General features: G+C 42.7%; 1 pseudogene; it reads left to right on the top strand.

Annotated features, from left to right (window-relative positions):
* Nucleotides 1-17,426: 17,426 nt before the first annotated feature.
* On the top strand, nt 17,427-18,327 carry LOC100660069 (cellular tumor antigen p53-like; annotated as a pseudogene).
* Nucleotides 18,328-18,856: the final 529 nt, after the last annotated feature.

Here is an 18,856-nt window from a genome sequence, read left to right as displayed (position 1 = left end):
AGAGCTTCGGCCAAAAGGGATGATAGCTACTACAGAACCTATCATAGTCTATTCTTTTCTTGGACTTTGGTCCATACACAGACTATCAGCTAGGTTGTGGGAGCAAGAAGGGCGAGCAGGAGAAAAAAGATACCAGAAGAGAAGCCTAAATGGCAACGCTGTGTCATGCTAATGGCCAAGAAGTAGTGTGCCGATGAGCAACCAATGTTAGTGCAGACACTCCCTGGAGTGGCACCAGACCAGGGACTATCTTCCTGCTCATGAGTTAGGTCCCTCCCTGGCACTAACAGAGGCCTCTGTTGATTTTGAGCCTCCGGGGCCAAGTCTTGCAGTAGCAGAATGCAATTCTCCTAGTCTAATAGAATAAAATCAGCTCCCAACTTCAGTTCCAGCACTGGGAGAAGTGCCTGTTTGGGGCCAGGCTGTGTCAGAAAGTAATGTGCCAGCCCCTCGGAGCACCTGCACCTTCACCAACTCTAATCACTTCTCCCTCCCAAAAAAGACGCCAAGCTCATCTCTTTAGCAGCCAGTAATTCTCAATCACAGGCATTTGGAAATGTGTATTGCAGGTGGGGTGGGTATCTCTGGTTGACACAGTGACTTGGTTAGGTTGGAGTAATATGGGCATCAAGTGACCAGGGATGCTAAATGTCCTAAATGGGCAGGACAGTTCCATATAATGATAAATCATGCCAACACACCCTCCTTGAGAAACACTGGGCCCCCTCTAACATTCTGGGCAGACAAAAGAGGGTAAGAAAGGTAAATTATAGACAGGAGGGCAGTAAGAGAATAAGCAACATCCTCCGTCAGAAGTGAACCAGTCAAGTTAAGGCTGTCCAAAGGTCAACGTGATCCCCTATGCACCTCCTTCCCTCACCTCCACCAATAATGCTAAAGGCACACAAACTCTCATACCCTCTCCCATGGGCCCAGTTAGCTTTCCATTTCATCTTTTAAACACTGTGCAATTCCACATCTTTTCATCTGTTCTAATTAGAATTTCTTAGCAACTAAATAATTATTGTTATTGTTGATAATAGCAATTCCAAAACCAAACTCACTGCCTTTGAGTCAATTCCAACTCACAGCAATCTTACAAGACAGAGTAGACTGCCCCATAGGGTTTCCAAGGTTGTAATCTTTAGGGAAGCAGACTGACACATCTTTTTCCCTCTGAGCAACTGGTGGGTTCGAACCATGACCTTTTGGTTAGCAGCTGAGCACTTAACCACTGCATCACCAGAGCTCCTTGATAATAGCAACAGAGTATCAATTGAAAATTTTTCCACGTTGCTAAAGGGCTTAATTACTAAATCTGTGCTGTAATATGTCTGTGGAAATTTCACTTCAGATTAATTCTTCAGAGGATAAATCTTCACAGATTAAGTGTGTGAATTAATATCCTCTTAGGAAACAGTTTTTTGAGGTATGCTGCAGAAAGAGAAGAAGTGAAACTCTCTTGCCACCTCTTCCAGACTCTTTATAAAGCTCTAGGTAGTATTCAAAGAGACATCCTGCACAAACAAGCTTTAGCACCCATGGTCAGGGCATGGGGAGACCAAATGGAAAGAGACAGTTTAGCAGATTAAACAGCAAATATTTTAGAGGCAGTGCACTCAATTATGTGGGAGACAGACCCACGGCACTTTCTATACCAGGCAGATGCCACCACAAGGTAAAAAGTTCACCAGGATACAACTACAGTCTGAAAGTCTCCCCAGGGTAGAGAAGTCCAAAACTCAATTCAGTTTTCAATGAGTTGAGGTCCTGAGTTAACTAGAACACACCATCACTACAAGAGAGGGTTTCCAACCTGTATAAGTCAAACAGAGGTCATTACAGGCTGAAACAGTGCCATCCAATAGAACTTTCTGTGATGATGAACACGTTCTACATCTGTGCTCTCCAATAAGGCAGTACTAAGCACATGTGGCTACTAAGCACTTGAAAGGTGGCTAGTTCAACTGAATAACTAAATTTTTTAATTGTACTTAATTATATTAATTTAAAAATAAAGGAGGCGGGGCCAAGATGGTGGACTAGGTAGACGCTACCTCGGATCCCTCTTGCAAAAAAGACTCGGAAAAACAAGTGAATCGATCATGTACATAACAATCTACGAACCCTGAACAACAAACACAGATTTAAAGACGGAAAACGAACAAATACAGGGAAGCAGCAATTGTTTCAGGAGCCTGGAGCCAGCGTCCAAGTCAGCAGATTTTTCTGGAAAAACTAGTTTCCCAGTGATGGCTCAGAGACAGCAGTCCATATCAAACCACATAAAGAAGCAGACCATGACAGCTTCTACAACCCCCCAGACAAAAGAATCAAAATCTTTCCCAAATGAAGATACAATTCTGGAATTATCAGATACAGAATATAAAAAACTAATTTACAGAATGCTTCAAGACATCAGAAACGAAATAAGGCAAACTGCAGAAAAAGCCAAGGAACACACTGATAAAACAGTAGAAGAACTCAAAAAGATTATTCAAGAACATAGTGGAAAAATTAATAAGTTGCAAGAATCCATAGAGAGACAGCATGTAGAAATCCAAAAGATTAACAATAAAATTACAGAATTAGACAATGCAATAGGAAGTCAGAGGAGCAGACTCGAGCAGTTAGAATGCAGACTGGGACATCTGGAGGACCAGGGAATTAAAACCAACATAGCTGAAAAAAATCAGATAAAAGAATTTTAAAAAATGAAGAAACCCTAAGAATCATGTGGGACTCTAGCAAGAAGGATAACTTGCGTGTGATTGGAGCCCCAGAACAGGGAGGGAGGACAGAAAACACAGAGAAAATAACTGAAGATCTCCTGACAGAAAACTTCCCTGACATCACGAAAGACGAAAGGATATCTATCTAAGATGCTCATCGAACCCCATTTAAGATTGATCCAAAAAGAAAAACACCAAGACATAATATCATCAAACTCGCCAAAACCAAAGATAAACAGAAAATTTTAAAAGCAGCCAGGGAGAAAAGAAAGGTTTCCTTCAAGGGAGAATCAATAAGAATAAGTTCAGACTACTCCAGCAGAAGCCACGCAGGCAAGAAGGCAATGGGACGACATACACAGAGCACTGAAGGAGAAAAACTGCCAGCCAAGGATCATATATCCAGCAAAACTCTTTCTGAAATATGAAGGCGAAATTAAGATATTTACAGATAAACACAAGTTTAGAGACTTTGCAATAACCAAACCAAAGCTACAAGAAATACTAAAGGATATTGTTTGGTCAGAAAACCAATAACATCAGACACCAGCACAACACAAGGTCACAAAACAGAACATCCTGATATCAACTCAAATAGGGAAATCACAAAAACAAACAAATTAAGATTAATTAAAAAAATGCTCATAACAGGAAATCACTGAAGTGAATATGTAAAAGATCACAATAATCAAAAAGAGGGACTAAATACAGGAGGCATAGAACTGTCATATGGAGAGTGATACAAGGCGACATAGAACAATACAAGTTAGGTTTTTACTTAGAAAAATAGGGGTAAATAATAAGGTAACCACAAAGAGGTATAACAACTCCATAACTCAAGATAAAAGCCAAGAAAAACTTAACGACTCAGCAAACATAAAGTCAAACACTACGAAAATGAGGATCTCACAATTTAATAAGAAAAACGTCTCAGCACAAAAAAGTAAGTGGAAAAATGAAATTGTCAATAATACACATAAAAAGGCATCAAAATGACAACACTAAACACTTATTTATCTATAATTACACTGAATGTAAATGGACTAAATGCACCAATAGACAGAGAGTCACGGACTGGATAAAGAAACACGATCCATCTATATGCTGCCTACAAGAGACACACCTTAGACTTAGAGACACAAACTAAAACTCAAAGGATGGAAAAAATATATCAAGCAAATAATAAGCAAAAAAGAAGAGGAGTAGCAATATTAATTTCTGACAAAATAGACTTCAGACTTAAATCCACCACAAAGGAAAAAGAAGGGCACTACATAATGATAAAAGGGACAATTGATCAGGAAGACATAACCATATTAAATATTTATGCACCCAATGACAGGGCTGCAAGATACGTAAATCAAATTTTAACAGAACTGAAAAGTGAGATAGACACCTCCACAATTATAGTAGGAGATTTCAACACACCACTTCCGGAGAAGGACAGGACATCCAGTAAGAAGCTCAATAGAGACACGGAAGACTTAATTACAACAATCAACCAACTTGACCTCATTGACTTATATAGAACCCTCCACCAACTGCTACAAAGTATACTTTTTTTTTCTAGCGCACATGGAACATTCTCTAGAATAGACCACATATTAGGTCATAAAACAAATCTTTGCAGAATCCAAAACATTGAAATATTATAAAGCATCTTCTCAGACCACAAGGCAATAAAACTAGAAATCAATGACAGAAAAACTAGGGAAAAGAAATCAAATACTTGGACAACGAACAATACCCTCCTGAAAAAAGACTGTGTTATAGAAGACATCAAGGAGGGAATAAGGATATTCATAGAATGCAATGAGAATGAAAATACTTCCTATCAAAACCTCTGGGACACAGCAAAAGCAGTGCTCAGAGGCCAATTTATATCAATAAATGCACACATACAAAAAGAAGAAAGAGCCAAAATCAGAGAACAGTCCCTACAACTTGAACAAATAGAAACTGAGCAACAAAAGAATCCATCAGACACCAGAAGGAAACAAATAATAAAAATTAGAGCTGAATTAAATGAATTAGAGAACAGAAAAACAATTGAAAGAATTAACAAAGCCAAAAGCTGGTTCTTTGAAAAAATTAACAAAATTGATAAACCATTGGTTAGACTGACTAAAGAAATACAGGAAAGGAAACAAATAACACGAATAAGAAATGAGAAGGACCGCATCACAACAGAACCAACTGAAATTAAAAGAATCATATCAGGTTATTATGAAAAATTGTACTCTAACAAATTTGCAAACCTAGAAGAAATGGATGAATTCTTGGAAAAACACTACCTACCTAAACTAACACATTCAGAAGTAGAACAACTAAATAGACCCATAACAAAAGAAGAGATTGAAACGGTAATCAAAAAACTCCCAACAAAAAAAATCCCTGGCCTGGACGGCTTCACTTCAGAGTTCTACCAAACTTTCAGAGAAGACTTAACACCACTACTTCTGAAGGTATTCCAAAGCATAGAAAAAGACGGAATGCTACCCAACTCATTCTATGAAGCCACCATCTCCCTGATACCAAAACCAGGTAAAGACATTACAAAAAAAGAAAATTACAGACCTATATCCCTCATGAACATAGATGCAAAAATCCTCAACAAAGTTCTAGGCAATAGAATTCAACAACATATCAAAAAAATAATTCACCACGATCAAGTGGGATTTATACCAGGTATACACGGATGGTTTAATATCAGAAAAACCATTAATGCAATCCACCACATAAATAAAACAAAAGACAAAAACCACATGATCTTATCAATTGATGCAGAAAAGGCAGTTGACAAAATCCAACACCCATTTATGATAAAAACTCGCACCAAAATAGGAATTGAAGGAAAATTCCTCAACATAATAAAGGGCATCTTGCCAACAGCCAACATCACTCTAAATGGAGAGAACCTGAAAGCATTTCCCTTCAGAACGGGAACCAGACAAGGATGCCCTTTATCACCGCTCTTATTCAACATCGTGCTGGAAGTGCTAGCCAGGGCAATTAGGCTAGACAAAGAAATAAAAGGTATCCGGATTGGCAAGGAAGAAGTAAAGTTATCACTATTTTCAGATGACATGATTATATACACAGAAAACCCTAAGGAATCCTGCAGAAAACTACTGAAACTAATAGAAGAGTTTGGTAGAGTCTCAGGTTATAAAATAAACATACAAAAATCACTTGGATTCCTCTCCATGAACAAAAAGAACACCAAAGAGGAAATAACCAAATCAATACCATTCACAGTAGCCCCCAAGAAGATAAGATACTTAGGAATAAATCTTACCAAGGATGTAAAAGACCTATACAAAGAAAACTACAAAGCTCTGCTACAAGAAATTCAAAAGGACATACTTAAGTGGAAAAACATACCCTGCTCCTGGATAGGAAGACTTAACATAGTAAAAATGTCTATTCTACCAAAAGCCATTTATACATTTAACGCACTTCCGATCCAAATTCCAATGTCATATTTTAAGGGGATAGAGAAACAAATCACCAATTTCATACGGAAGGGAAAGAAGCCCCGGATAAGCAAAGCACTACTGAAAAAGAAGAAGAAAGTGGGAGGCCTCACTTTACCTGACTTCAGAACCTATTATACAGCCACAGTAGTCAAAACAGCCTGGTATTGGTACAACAACAGGCACATAGACCAATGGAACAGAATTGAGAACCCACACATAGATCCATCCACGTATGAGCAGCTGATATTTGACAAAGGACCAGTGTCAATTAATTGGGGAAAAGATAGCCTTTTTAACAAATGGTGCTGGCATAACTGGATATCCATTTGCAAAAAAATGAAACAGGACCCATACCTCACACCATGCACAAAACCTAACTCCAAGTGGATCAAAGACCTAAACATAAAGACTAGAACGATAAAGATCATGGAAGAAAAAATAGGGACAACCTTAGGTGCCCTAATACAAGGCATAAACAGAATACAAAACATTACTAAAAATGATGAAGAGAAACCAGATAACTGGGAGCTCCTAAAAATCAAACACCTATGCTCATCTAAAGACTTCACCAAAAGAGTAAAAAGACCACCTACAGACTGGGAAAGAATTTTCAGCTATGACATCTCAGACCAGCGCCTGATCTCTAAAATCTACATGATTCTGTCAAAACTCAACCACAAAAAGACAAACAACCCAATCAAGAAGTGGGCAAAGGATATGAACACACACTTCACTAAAGAAGATATTCAGGCAGCTAACAGATACATGAGAAAATGCTCTCGATCATTAGCCATTAGAGAAATGCAAATTAAAACTACGATGAGATTCCATCTCACTCCAACAAGGCTGGCATTAATCCAAAAAACACAAAATAATAAATGTTGGAGAGGCTGCGGAGAGATTGGAACTCTTATACACTGTTGGTGGGAATGTAAAATGGTGCAACCACTTTGGAAATCTATCTGGCGTTATCTTAAACAGTTAGAAATAGAACTGCCATAAAAAAACCCCAGAAATCCCACTCCTCGGAATATACCCTAGAGAAACAAGAGCCTTCACACAAACAGATATATGAACACCCATGTTTATTGCAGCTCTGTTTACAATAGCAAAAAGCTGGAAGCAACCAAGGTGTCCACCTACGGATGAATGGGTAAATAAATTGTGGTATATTCACACAATGGAATACTACGCATCGATAAAGAACAGTGACAAATCTCTGAAACATTTCATAACATGGAGGAACCTGGAAGGCATTATGCTGAGCGAAATCAGTCAGAGGCAAAAGGACAAATATTGCATAAGACCACTATTATAAGATCTTGAGAAATAGTATAAACTGAGAACACATAGTTTTGAGGTTACGAGGGTGGGAGGGAGGGAGGGAGAGGGTTTTTTTTACTGATTAATTAGCTGAAAAGAACTGCTTTAGGTGAAGGAAAGGACAACACTCAATACATGGAAGGTCAGGTCAACTGGACTGGACTGGACCAAAAGCAAAGAAGCTTCCGGGATAAACTGAATGCTTCAAAGGTCAGCGGAGAAAGGGCGGGGGTCTGGGGAACACAGTTTGCGGGGACTTCTAAGTCAATTGGCAAAATAATTCTATTATGAAAACATTCTGCATCCCACTTTGAAATGTGGCGTCTGGGGTCTTAAAAGCTAACAAGCGGCCATCTAAGATGCATCAATTGGTCCCAACCCACCTGGAGCAAAGGAAAATGAAGAACACCAAGGTCACACGACAACTAAGAGCCCAAGAGACAGAGAGGGCCACATGAACCAGAGACCTACATTATCCTGAGAATAGAAGAACTAGTTGGTGCCCGGCCACAATTGATGACTGACCTGACAGGGAGCACAATTCAGAACCCCTGAGGGAGCAGGAGATCAGTGGGATGCAGACCCCAAATTCTGATAAAATGACCAGACTTAATGGTCTGGATGTGACTAGAGGAATCCTGGCGGTCATGGTCCCCAAACCTTCTGTTGGCACAGGACAGGAACCATCCCCGAAGACAATTCATCAGACATGAAAGGGACTGGACAGTGGGTGGGAGAGAGATGCTGATGAAGAGTGAGCTAATAATATTAGGTGGACACTTGAGACTGTGTTGGCATCTCCTGTCTGGAGAGGGGATGGGAGGATAGAGAGAGTTGGAGGTTGCCAAAGTTTTCACGAAAGGAGGGACTGGAAGGGCCGACTCCTTAGGGGGAGGGCAAGTGGGAGTAAGGAGTAAGATGTATATTAACTTATATGTGACAGACTGACTTGATTTGTAAACATTCACTTGAAGCTCAATACAAGTTAATTTTAAAAAATAATTAATTAAATAAATAGCCACATGTGGCTTGTGGGTACTGTACTGGACAGCATAGTTAAAGGCTTACACCACGGACTAAGAAAATAATCCAAAAGTATATCACAAGACAATCTTACTCATCTTCTGACTACCTGATAAAACACTTCCTTAACCCTTGCCCTCCATACACGCGCAGACACTATGCATAAGATTTCACCATATCAAGCATCACTAGAGCAGTACTCTCAAATTTTAGCATTGATCATCAGAATCACGGAGGGCTTGTTAAAACACAGATTACTGAGCTCCAACCCCAAGTTTCTGATTCAGGAGGTCTGGGTTGAGCCCCAATCATTACATCTCTAACAAGTTCCCAGGTAATGCCGATGCTGCTAGGACCACACTCTAAGTAGCACTAGAATAAAAACTTCAGGTATTCAAACATCAACTGTCATGGATTGAATTGTGTTCCCCCCAAAATGTAAATCAACATGGCTAGGCCATGATTCCCACTATTGTATGACTGTCCACCCCTTTGTCATCTGATGTAATTTCCTATGTGTTGTAAATCCTACCTCTAGGATGTTAATGAGGTGGGATTAGTGGCAGTTAATGTTAATGAGGCAGGACCCAATCTACAAAATTAGTTTTTATTTTAAATCAATCTGTTTCAAGATATAAAAGAGAGAAGTGAGTACAGAGACATGGGGACCTCCTACCACAAAGAATGCAGAACCACAAGCGGGGGCGCTTCCTTTGGACCCAAGGCCCCTGCACTGAGAAGCTCCTAGGATGGGAAGATTGCTGACAAGGACCTACCCTCAGAGCTCACACAGACAAAAGGCCTTCCCCTGGGGCTAGCATCATGAATTTGGACCTCTAGCCTTCTAAACTGTGAGAGAACAAATTTCTCTTTGTTAAAGCCATCCACTTGTGGCATTTCTGTTACAGCAGCACTAGGTGACTAAGACACCAACCTATCTACCAAAACAGCTTCTCTCACTGTCCCCTTTCTGCTACACAGAAGTGCCCCTTCTAGTAAAAACACCTAGTACTGTAAATGCAGGGCAGACAGAATATAAATAAAGAAGGCTACCTGTCTAAAATGGCTTCTCCACATATTAGATCCAAGGTCTGTCCACATTTGTCATAAACTTTCCAAGTGTGTCTAATGCTACAGAGACCAGAAACACAGCAAGGGTGCACACAAGCCTGCCAGGATAGTTTATGCCTAATCCCTGCACTGACTCTGCCTTAGAGTCAAGTTGATGCTTTCTATTAAAATAATGTAGATCACTCGGGTCTAGATCAGGATTACAGCCTTTTTCACCTTTCCGACACAAAGTTCTAAAGAGTAATAAAAGAGCACATGTATCATAGTAAAGCATTTATCAAAGGCATATGTTGAAGACAACTTTTCTTCCATATTCCAAAAGAGAGGAGACAGAAAAGTAAAGGCTCTAGAACAAAGAGACTTCTCCAAACAGTCTCTGGTCTTCATTAATCACCTGCAACAACTCTTCTGGATCAGCAGTCATTTGAAAAGATATTTTGATTTTGGGGTTTTTTTCTCTGTGTCCTCTGTCTAATTGTATAAGAGTTACTTTCACATTATGAGATCACCCCATCAAGCGCACTTTCCTGACTGCTCTTCTGAGCAGCCTCCTTCCCGCCTTCTCCACCCTCCCCTTTCTTTCCTCTCCAAAAGAAAGCCTTCATCCAGAATACATTGTGACAGGATGCCTTCAAATAAACTCAGATGCCAGCACTGTTCACCATTTCCCACACCACTAAGCCTTTACCCTTCTCCAAATTCCCACTGCCCCTCAGTTACTGCCACCACAAAGATTAAGAGTGATCTTTGGGCCCTGGAAATGTGGGGAGACAGGTATTGTTTCGAGCACTTACAGAACCCGCTAGTTGCCACGCAGTACTATGTACATTACTTCCTCAGACTATGTCCATTTTACAGGTAGGGAAACTGAGGATGATAAGGTTAAATCATTAAAATACAGTCCCAGAGAAACTCAGAACGAGATTAAATTACTGTATCTCCCACTATGGTCACTCTCAACTGGGGCTCTTTTGGTGGCTCTTGTCCCTACCACAGACATCTGGCATGTCTGGAGACATTTTTGATTGTCACGATTGGGGAGGGGGGCAATGCTACTGGCATCCAGTGAGCAGACGCCAGTGATGCTGCTAAATGTCCTAACAACAACTGCCCCACCGCCCCCACCCCCACAACAAGAACTGTCTGGACCAAAATGTCAACTGCATTGAGGTTGAGAAACTCTGGTCTACTGGTATCTCTAGGATTACTATCTTTGGCCCCTACCTGATAGTTAAAGAATGGATTAATCTACAATTTTATCATTGTACAGCATTTACACATGCCGGTCAAGTGCTATTTCTGACATGCTATACTATTTAGTTACTGTTAAAACAAAGGGTATGGGGAGCCACAGAGGAAAATGAGTAGAGCTCACAAAGCCCAACTCTTTTCCTTTATTGAGAAAATCTGGCAAAGACCAGCTCCTTTCCTTAGCAACCTCCATCCCCTGAGCTGTGGTCTGCCTGTGCCTGGCTGCTCACCTGGAGTCTTCAGTTGATGACATGCTCCTGCAGCTGCCTTTTCTCTGCTTTGCTCATCCCCTTGCCCATGCATCACTCCAGGGCAGTAATGATGTATGTTGATGGGAATCTCCAGAGATCTACAGACCCTAATTGTCTATTTTACTCAGTAAATTGCACTCATTACTGAGCCATGTGAGGCACCTAAGGACATCAGCCTTTCTGGCTGCCCTCTGTCTGAGGCTGGGCAATGGGACATTATCTAGTAAGGGCTCCAAAGTACTAAAGGAAGCTTAAAACAACACTCCAATCAGTTTTTAAGCTGAATACAATTTTTCTTTTTTAATTTTTCGCTCCCTGTCCCTCTTTCCTAACCATCCTGGCTCTGCCTAGATTTCTATTAGCTGTCATTTTCTCTTCAAGGAGTCTGATTTTACTTCAAGCTGTAGAAGCTGGAGAGCTCAGAAAGAGATGTGATATCTTTCCTACCCCTTCTTCCCAGACTTCCACCTCGACTCTGAGAAGAGGACACAACAGTGACTTTCTCCTTCTGGCCTCAAAAATCTTCGGCACAAATGAAAGCTCAAAGCCAGCCTTGGTTATGATGCTCCCAATGCCAATACCCGATTCACTGTTGTTAGGTGCCTTCAGATTCTCAGGTCTTTCTCCCATGGAGCCGCTGGGTGGGTTTGAACTGCCAACCTTATGGTTAGCAGTCGAGTGCTTAACCATTGTGCCACCAGGGCTCTTACCTGATTCACTAGGAACTGTAAATAGATGAGTAAACAGACATGTGACTCCCAGTGACTTGAAGGATAAAGTGGAACTGGCAGAACCATGTGCTTTGCTAATGCTATTATCCACTAAACCTGGAATCTTCAACTCTCTGGCAAGCTGTTTCCTTTCTAGAAAAAGTACTTAATGATATAACAGTTAAAGAAAGTCATCCATGGAGAAGCAGGGTGGTGGTTGAGGGAATGTGAGCTGGGAGTGCTAACAACCTGATATGGTACAGGAAAAGGGCAACCAGACCTCGTTCCATTCTTGACAACACACCTCAGGAAGGCCCAAAAACCTTACCCTGATTTTAGGAAAATCACGTCTCATGTAAATAAATCCCTAATAATGCCTGAGATATTTTCATGCACCTAATGAATTCCATCCCATCACCCAAAACCTAATGGTCTTCTCTTCACAATTATTGATTGGCATGGTATCTATGACTTGAATCAACAGAGGCTTTGGAAAAATTTCACAGGCAGGGCATCCCACTGCACTAACTCCAAGAGGCTGGAGAGACAAGAGTCCCCATGACTTGGCAAAGTCAGAGTAACAATGACAGCCACTGCCTTTGCCTTACCCTGGAGTAGAGAGTGTGGCAGCCTTCAAACACATCTCCACAACCCATCAGCTTCGCTGCTTTTCACCAGTCACTCACTCACTTCTGCATGCTGGACCACGACCCATCGATCACCAACTGCCAGAGACAAAAAAAATAAATGAATGCATTAGGCCAAAAGACCCCTGACTTCAAGCTCTAAGTCAGTGCTCGAGTGTATTTGTTAGAGTTGGCTAAGCACTTAAGAAATAGACCCAACCACATATAATGGCTCAAGCAAAATAAAAGTTTACTTCTGGCTCCTGTACAGATACTGGACAGGTGAAAGGTTACTGTGGTGGGCCTCCTCAATGCAGTGATCCAGGGACCCAGGCTGGCAGTAGTCTTCCCATCTCTAAAACAATTTCTAAGGTTGCTCTTGGGTGAGGCGGGGCCAAGATGGCAGAGTAGTCAGATGCTTCCCACGATCCCTCTTAGAACAAAGACCTGAAAAAGCCAGTGAAAAGGTTATATACATGACAAGGTAGGAGCCCTGAACATCAAAGGCTAAGTTTGGAAATCAGGCTGAGCGGTAAGGGGATGAAGAGATGGTTCAAAAGAGGCAAGGAGTTCCCAGACCTGACTCAGCAGGATCCAGTGCCCATCAGGCACAATCCCCCAGACCAACCACAGCAGGGATGGCGGTGTGTTCGGGATGCGGATTCCTTAGGGAGAGACAGCCAGCCACACAGTCTACTCACATCTCCCAAACCAGACAAGAAGGGCTCTCTCGGCAAAAGCTAAGTAGTTGCGTTTATTTTACCACGCCCCCAGCCCCCAAGACGGCTTCAGTGGCTATCAATTTCCCTGGGCCTGAGATAGGTTCTGCTGTGTGCCCTGAGCCATTCTCCCAAACTTGGGGGAAAGGATAATCTGCCAGCTCCACTAAGCTGGGGAGCTCAGGACAGAAGCGGCTACCGTACAGGCACAAACGGTCCGTGGACTTTGAGTACCTTTAACCCCTGCATGGACCTGTGTGGGCCCATTTCAGGAGATTAGGCCCTTGTTGGTAGACTGCAACGGTGTATCTGCTTGAGATCGGACTTCAACTGTCTCAGCTGTGTGGTGGAGAGGTGGGTTTTTGATGTTTGACACCGCTTTGCCTATTAAACAGGGTCCTCACCTACCCACATAAGGGGCCTGAGGACTGGTGGCTCCACCACGTCACCAGGCCACCCACAAGAGAGGTCCAAGGATAAGTGGTGCTGACCAGGCCTTACAACCAAAATCAATGGGTGCCCCTGGTCCAGCTGCAGAACCCACCCACCAGTGTGTTCCAGGGAACAGGGACATGCTTCCCTCACAGACACTTGGGGGATGGCTGGTAGCCCCCTAACTTGTTCAGAGCATGACCCCCCTGATGCAACCAGACAGCTGTACCTACACCAATCTCCCCTGCCCCTTGAAGACCAAGGCTGCTCTCAGTAGTTCTCTCCTTTCAAGCCAGCAAGGAGTGGAAAACACAATGGAGGAGTTTGCATGGCAGTTACCTTTTTGTCTCTTTTCCCTAGAAATGGATCTCAGTACCTCCCATTTCCACTCACATTATGCTGGTTAGAACTCAGCCACTAACTGGCTAGAACTATCCACATGGACTGCTGGGCAGCCAGGAGTCTCTGTTGTACAAGGCTGACTCCAGCCCAACCAGGAAGACAGCATTAGGTTTGTTGTTGTTGTTGTTAGGTGCTGTCAATTCTGACTCACACAGACCCTACATACAACAGGGTGAAACACTGCCCAGTCCTATGCCATCCTCACAATCATTACTATGTTAGAGCCCACTGTTTCAGCCACTGTGTCAATCCAACTCATTGAAGGCTTTTCTCTTTTTGGGTGACCCTCTATCTTTCCAACCATGATATTCTTCAGAGATTGAACCCTCCTGATCACGTGTCCAAAGTATGTGGGATGAAGTTTTGCTACTCTCACTTCTAACGAGCATTCTGGCTGCATTAGGTTTAGAGCAAGAAATTTTGGATAAGACACAAGCACAGTAACCTTGACTTAGTTACTTAACAACTCTGAGTCTTGATTTTCTCATCTGTAAAATACCCTGCCTTCCTCTGAGGGTCGCTGTTGGTACTGTTGTTAGGTGCTGGTGAACTGGTTCCACCTCATCGGGACCATATTAGGAGACTCAGAATGAGACAAAGCAGCAGTTCTCAGACTCCCTGTGCGTGCACATCACCTGAGCATCTTGGTAAAATGTAGATTCTAATTCAGGAGAACACGGTGAGGTCTGAGATTGTGCTTTTCTGGGAAGTTCCCAGGTGATGTCAATGCTGCTGGCCTCAGAGGAACAGAAAAGAGAGTAAAAAGAGATAGTTGGAAGATAATTTTGTAAACCACAAAGTGATTTGCAGAAATAAAGAATAATTTTCCTGGTCCTGACTTTAATTCATTATAAATGAATTCCCAACTAGCCAGCAGTTTTAGGATGTGTTTAGTCTGAGCATCAGATAGAATTTGACAGTCACAGGGTTTGGAGAATAGGAAGAATTTAAGGAGTTACTACCCCCCTCCCTTATTTTTAAGACAAGGAAACAAATTCAGAGAAATCTCTGATGCCCCAAAAATCTCCCAAGAACTTAGTAGTGTGGTAGGATTCGAATGCAAACAGTGTACTTTTCTTCTGTCATTAAATAAACTCAATGATAACCTTCTAAAGAAAAGGCATTTTTATGCTTCACTAATATGATTCTGGCCCATATCCAAAAAGGTCCCAGAAGCTGAAATTCACCAAGAAAGGCCACCAGGGTACTAAACAGAGGCAAGCTGTCACAGGGTACACATCAAGGGATTTTTCAGGGGAATGATCTTCAAAATACAGTGAACCCTAACAAAGTTACATCCCATGTATCCAAAATGTCACTTAAACACAAATTACCTTCTTTTTGGTTCCTGGCAAAAACAAGAATTTTGTTTCCCATGTATACAAACTCTGAGCCATTCCTATTTGGGGATACTCAGAAAAAGAGAGAACTTCGGGTAGCAAATAGAAAAGAGAAATCAATGAGTTCCCTGAAGAAGAACACTGATTTCTGTGGCAAATCCTGAAGACAAAAGAATCTAAATTTTTTTTTGTATTCCTGGCATGTAAATTATTCTGCATCTGAGATGATGGTGGGTCCCAGGCACTCAGAGAAGAACATGAGATGTAGGATCACTGACGTGACAGACAGGAGTCAGAAACTCCCAAGTCATAAATCAGAAAGGCACAGAATATCTGGAAACCAAACCAGAGTGGAAAAGAGGGGAGCCACTTAGCACGCATGTCATCTCCAACAAAGCAAAGGGAATTTGAAAGTGTCCTGATGAAATTAGGAAGGAGTACTTACTGAGCAAGGAATGGTCAATGGAAATCAATACTTGCATATTCATTATTAATTTGAGTAAATATTAGCATCTTCATTTAGTGAGCAATTTCAAGTGTTTTTAATAGAGATTAAACTACTACTAGGAACTTCCATACCCCACCTCACAACCCTCTTCCACCAGAAGGCCTTTGACTCCTCAATCAAGAATTCTCCCATCCTGGGGATTTTCCAGAATCTACCGCAGACTGGAGCATTATTAGTCTTCTTTGTATCGTGGGCTTCTTTGGCAGCCTGTTGAAGCCAAGGACTCCCTCCTCAGAATAATGTGTTAAATGGAAGATAAAACACATAGGATCAAAAAGGAAGCCATGTGGAGAAATTAGAACCCTGGTGCGTTGCTGGTGGGATTGTAAAACGGCCATTTGGCAGTTTCTCAAAGCGTTCAACATAGAGTTACCGTATGACCCAGCAATTCCACTCCTAGGTATATACCCAAAATATCTGAAAGGAGGCACTGAAACAGATACTTCTATACAAATTTGCAAGGCAGCATTGTTCACAACAGCCAAAAGGTAGAAACAACCCATGTGTCCATAAACAGATGATAAACAGAACATGGAATATATACACGATAGACTATTATTCAGCCATCAGGAAAAATGAAGTTCAGATACATGCTACCACATGGATGAACCCTGAAAACATTAGCCCTTAGGGAGTTCATGAACCTCAGTTTAAGAACAAGCGCCTGGGGAAGGACTCTTCTAGGATGGCGAGTTTTTCTTACAGGAAACAGATGGTGTGCAGAAAAGTTTTAAAACCCCTAAGATGCACAGTAAAAAAATCCTGCTCGGGATCAGTCAGGGAACAAAAGAAGGAGCTGCAAAGAGAAGCCTAACCTTGACTTTCTCCCCAAACTCAACACTATTCATGCCGTGCCTTTAAAATCCTGTATTAAGGAGTTCCCCAGAGAATTTGCTTGGCCCCAGCCCTGTAGACACAACATGTTCTATGTCCTGAGGGAGGCGCACTGGGAAATGGAAGACCCAGATGAGACCCAAGCTTGAGTGTTAGTCCCCTTGTTTTCTGCCACTAACTAGGCCTGTTAGCTTCATCAGGTCACCCAGTTTCTGAACTGAAACTTCCTGTCTATAAATTGAAAAGTTTCAATTAAACCGTCTCTGGGATTTTTTTTCAGCTACAACTTTGTGATTCTAAGATAATGCATAACTATCTGGGAAGAAATGTTGACGAGTCAAAAGCCCAAAGCCACCATCCTGGGCACAGCTAGCTGCTGTGCTCTCAGGGCACCTGCTTCCTGGGCTTGGAGAGTCCGCCCCAGGAAGGTTACACATTTCCCTGAGGTTCCTTCCTTGGGCAGGCTGCCTTCCCTGGAGCTGCAAGAGAGGAGCCCCAGTAAGATCTCAGCACTGACTTCCCTCTGAGCCAAGAGACCTTTTCATACTTAGGGGAACTCCTTCCTGAGAAGCTGGTTCAGTCCCCCTCACTGTCCCCAGCAGTGGAGGTAGTGGATGATCTGCTACTCACAGAAGATGTTGCAGACTGGCTAGAAAGCCAAGCTGGGGCTCAAAGAATATCAGCAGCCCCTGCACCACCCACCCCTACACCAGCCACCTGCTTGACCCTGTCATCCTCTGTCCCTTCCCAGAAGACCTACCCAACACCTATGGTTTCTGTCTGGACTTCCTACATTCTGGGACAGCCATTTCCGTCACCTACATGTACTCCCCTGACCTTAACAAGCTGTTTTGCCAGCTGGCAAAGACCTGTCCGGTGCAGCTGTGGGTGACCTCACCACCCCGGCCCAGCATCTGTGTTCACACCACAGCCATCTACCACAAGTCAGCATATGACGGAGGTGGTGCAGCACTGCCCCCACCTTGAGTGCCGCTCTGACTATGGCGATGGCCTGGCCCCTCCTCAGCATCTCATCCGGGGGGGGAGGAAATCTGCTTGCCGAGTATTTGGAGGACACCATCACTCTTCGACACGGTGTGGGGTGCCCTATGAACCACCAGAGATCGGCTCTGACTACCACCATCCAATTCAACTTCGTGCGTAACAACTTCTGCATGGGGGGCAGGAATCCATCCTCACCATCAACACACTGGAAGACTCCAAAGATAATCTGCTGGGACACAACAGTTTCGAGGTGCATATTTGCACCTGTCCTGGTAGAGACAGACGTACAGAGAAAGAAAATTTCCACAAGACGTGGGAGCCTTGCCATGAACCACCCTCTGGGAGGATCACTAAGCAAGCACTGCCCACGAGCACCAGATCCTCTACCCAGCCAAAGAAGAAGCCACTGGATGAAAAATACTTCACCCATCAGATCTGTGGGCATGAATGCTTCAAGACATTCCTAGAGCTGAATGAAGCCTTGGAGCTGAGGATGCCCAGCCTGGGAAGCAGCCACAGGGGAGCAGGGCTCAATCCAGGCTTCTAAAGTCTAAGAAAGGGCCATCTACCTCCCGCCATAAAAAACTAATGTTCAATAGAGATGGGCCTGACTCAGACTGACGTCCTTCACTTCCTGTCCCCCATTTACACACCCTGTCCCTGCCCTCCTTTCCTACCATTTGGAATTTCCCATAGTTGAACCTCTGCTTGATACAGGTGTGCCTCCAGAACACTCAGGAACTCTTCACTTACCTTGGTCTGGCCTTCACTAAAGACGCTGGCCTGCACTGGTGTTTTGGGGGGCATGAGAACAGCTGGGACATTCCAGCTTAGATTTTAAGGTTTTTACTATTAAGAATGCTTGGAAGAGATTGGATGCCATTCCTGCACGTAAGAATTACATTTTAAAACCAGTCATAGAACTGGCCGTACCTGGGTTGGAAGCCTAGATCTCCAGCAGACTAGCCAGGGAAACTACCTCAAGGTGTTTCATTTCTCCTGACAGCAATGTGCACATCTAGAAAATACTGATACCTACCACCTACCTCATGGGGTTTGCTGTGACGTTAATGAAATGATGTAAGTATGACTCAAAGATCCCAGAAGGCTGGAAGTCACCAGGCTGCCTGGCCTTAAAACTGTCTTAAAT

This window comes from Loxodonta africana, chromosome 22 (genome assembly GCF_030014295.1).
Source record: "Loxodonta africana isolate mLoxAfr1 chromosome 22, mLoxAfr1.hap2, whole genome shotgun sequence".
Lineage (NCBI taxonomy): Eukaryota > Metazoa > Chordata > Mammalia > Proboscidea > Elephantidae > Loxodonta > Loxodonta africana.
The sequence above is the reverse complement of the archived record's forward strand: the minus strand, read 5'-3'. Positions and strand labels throughout refer to the sequence as shown.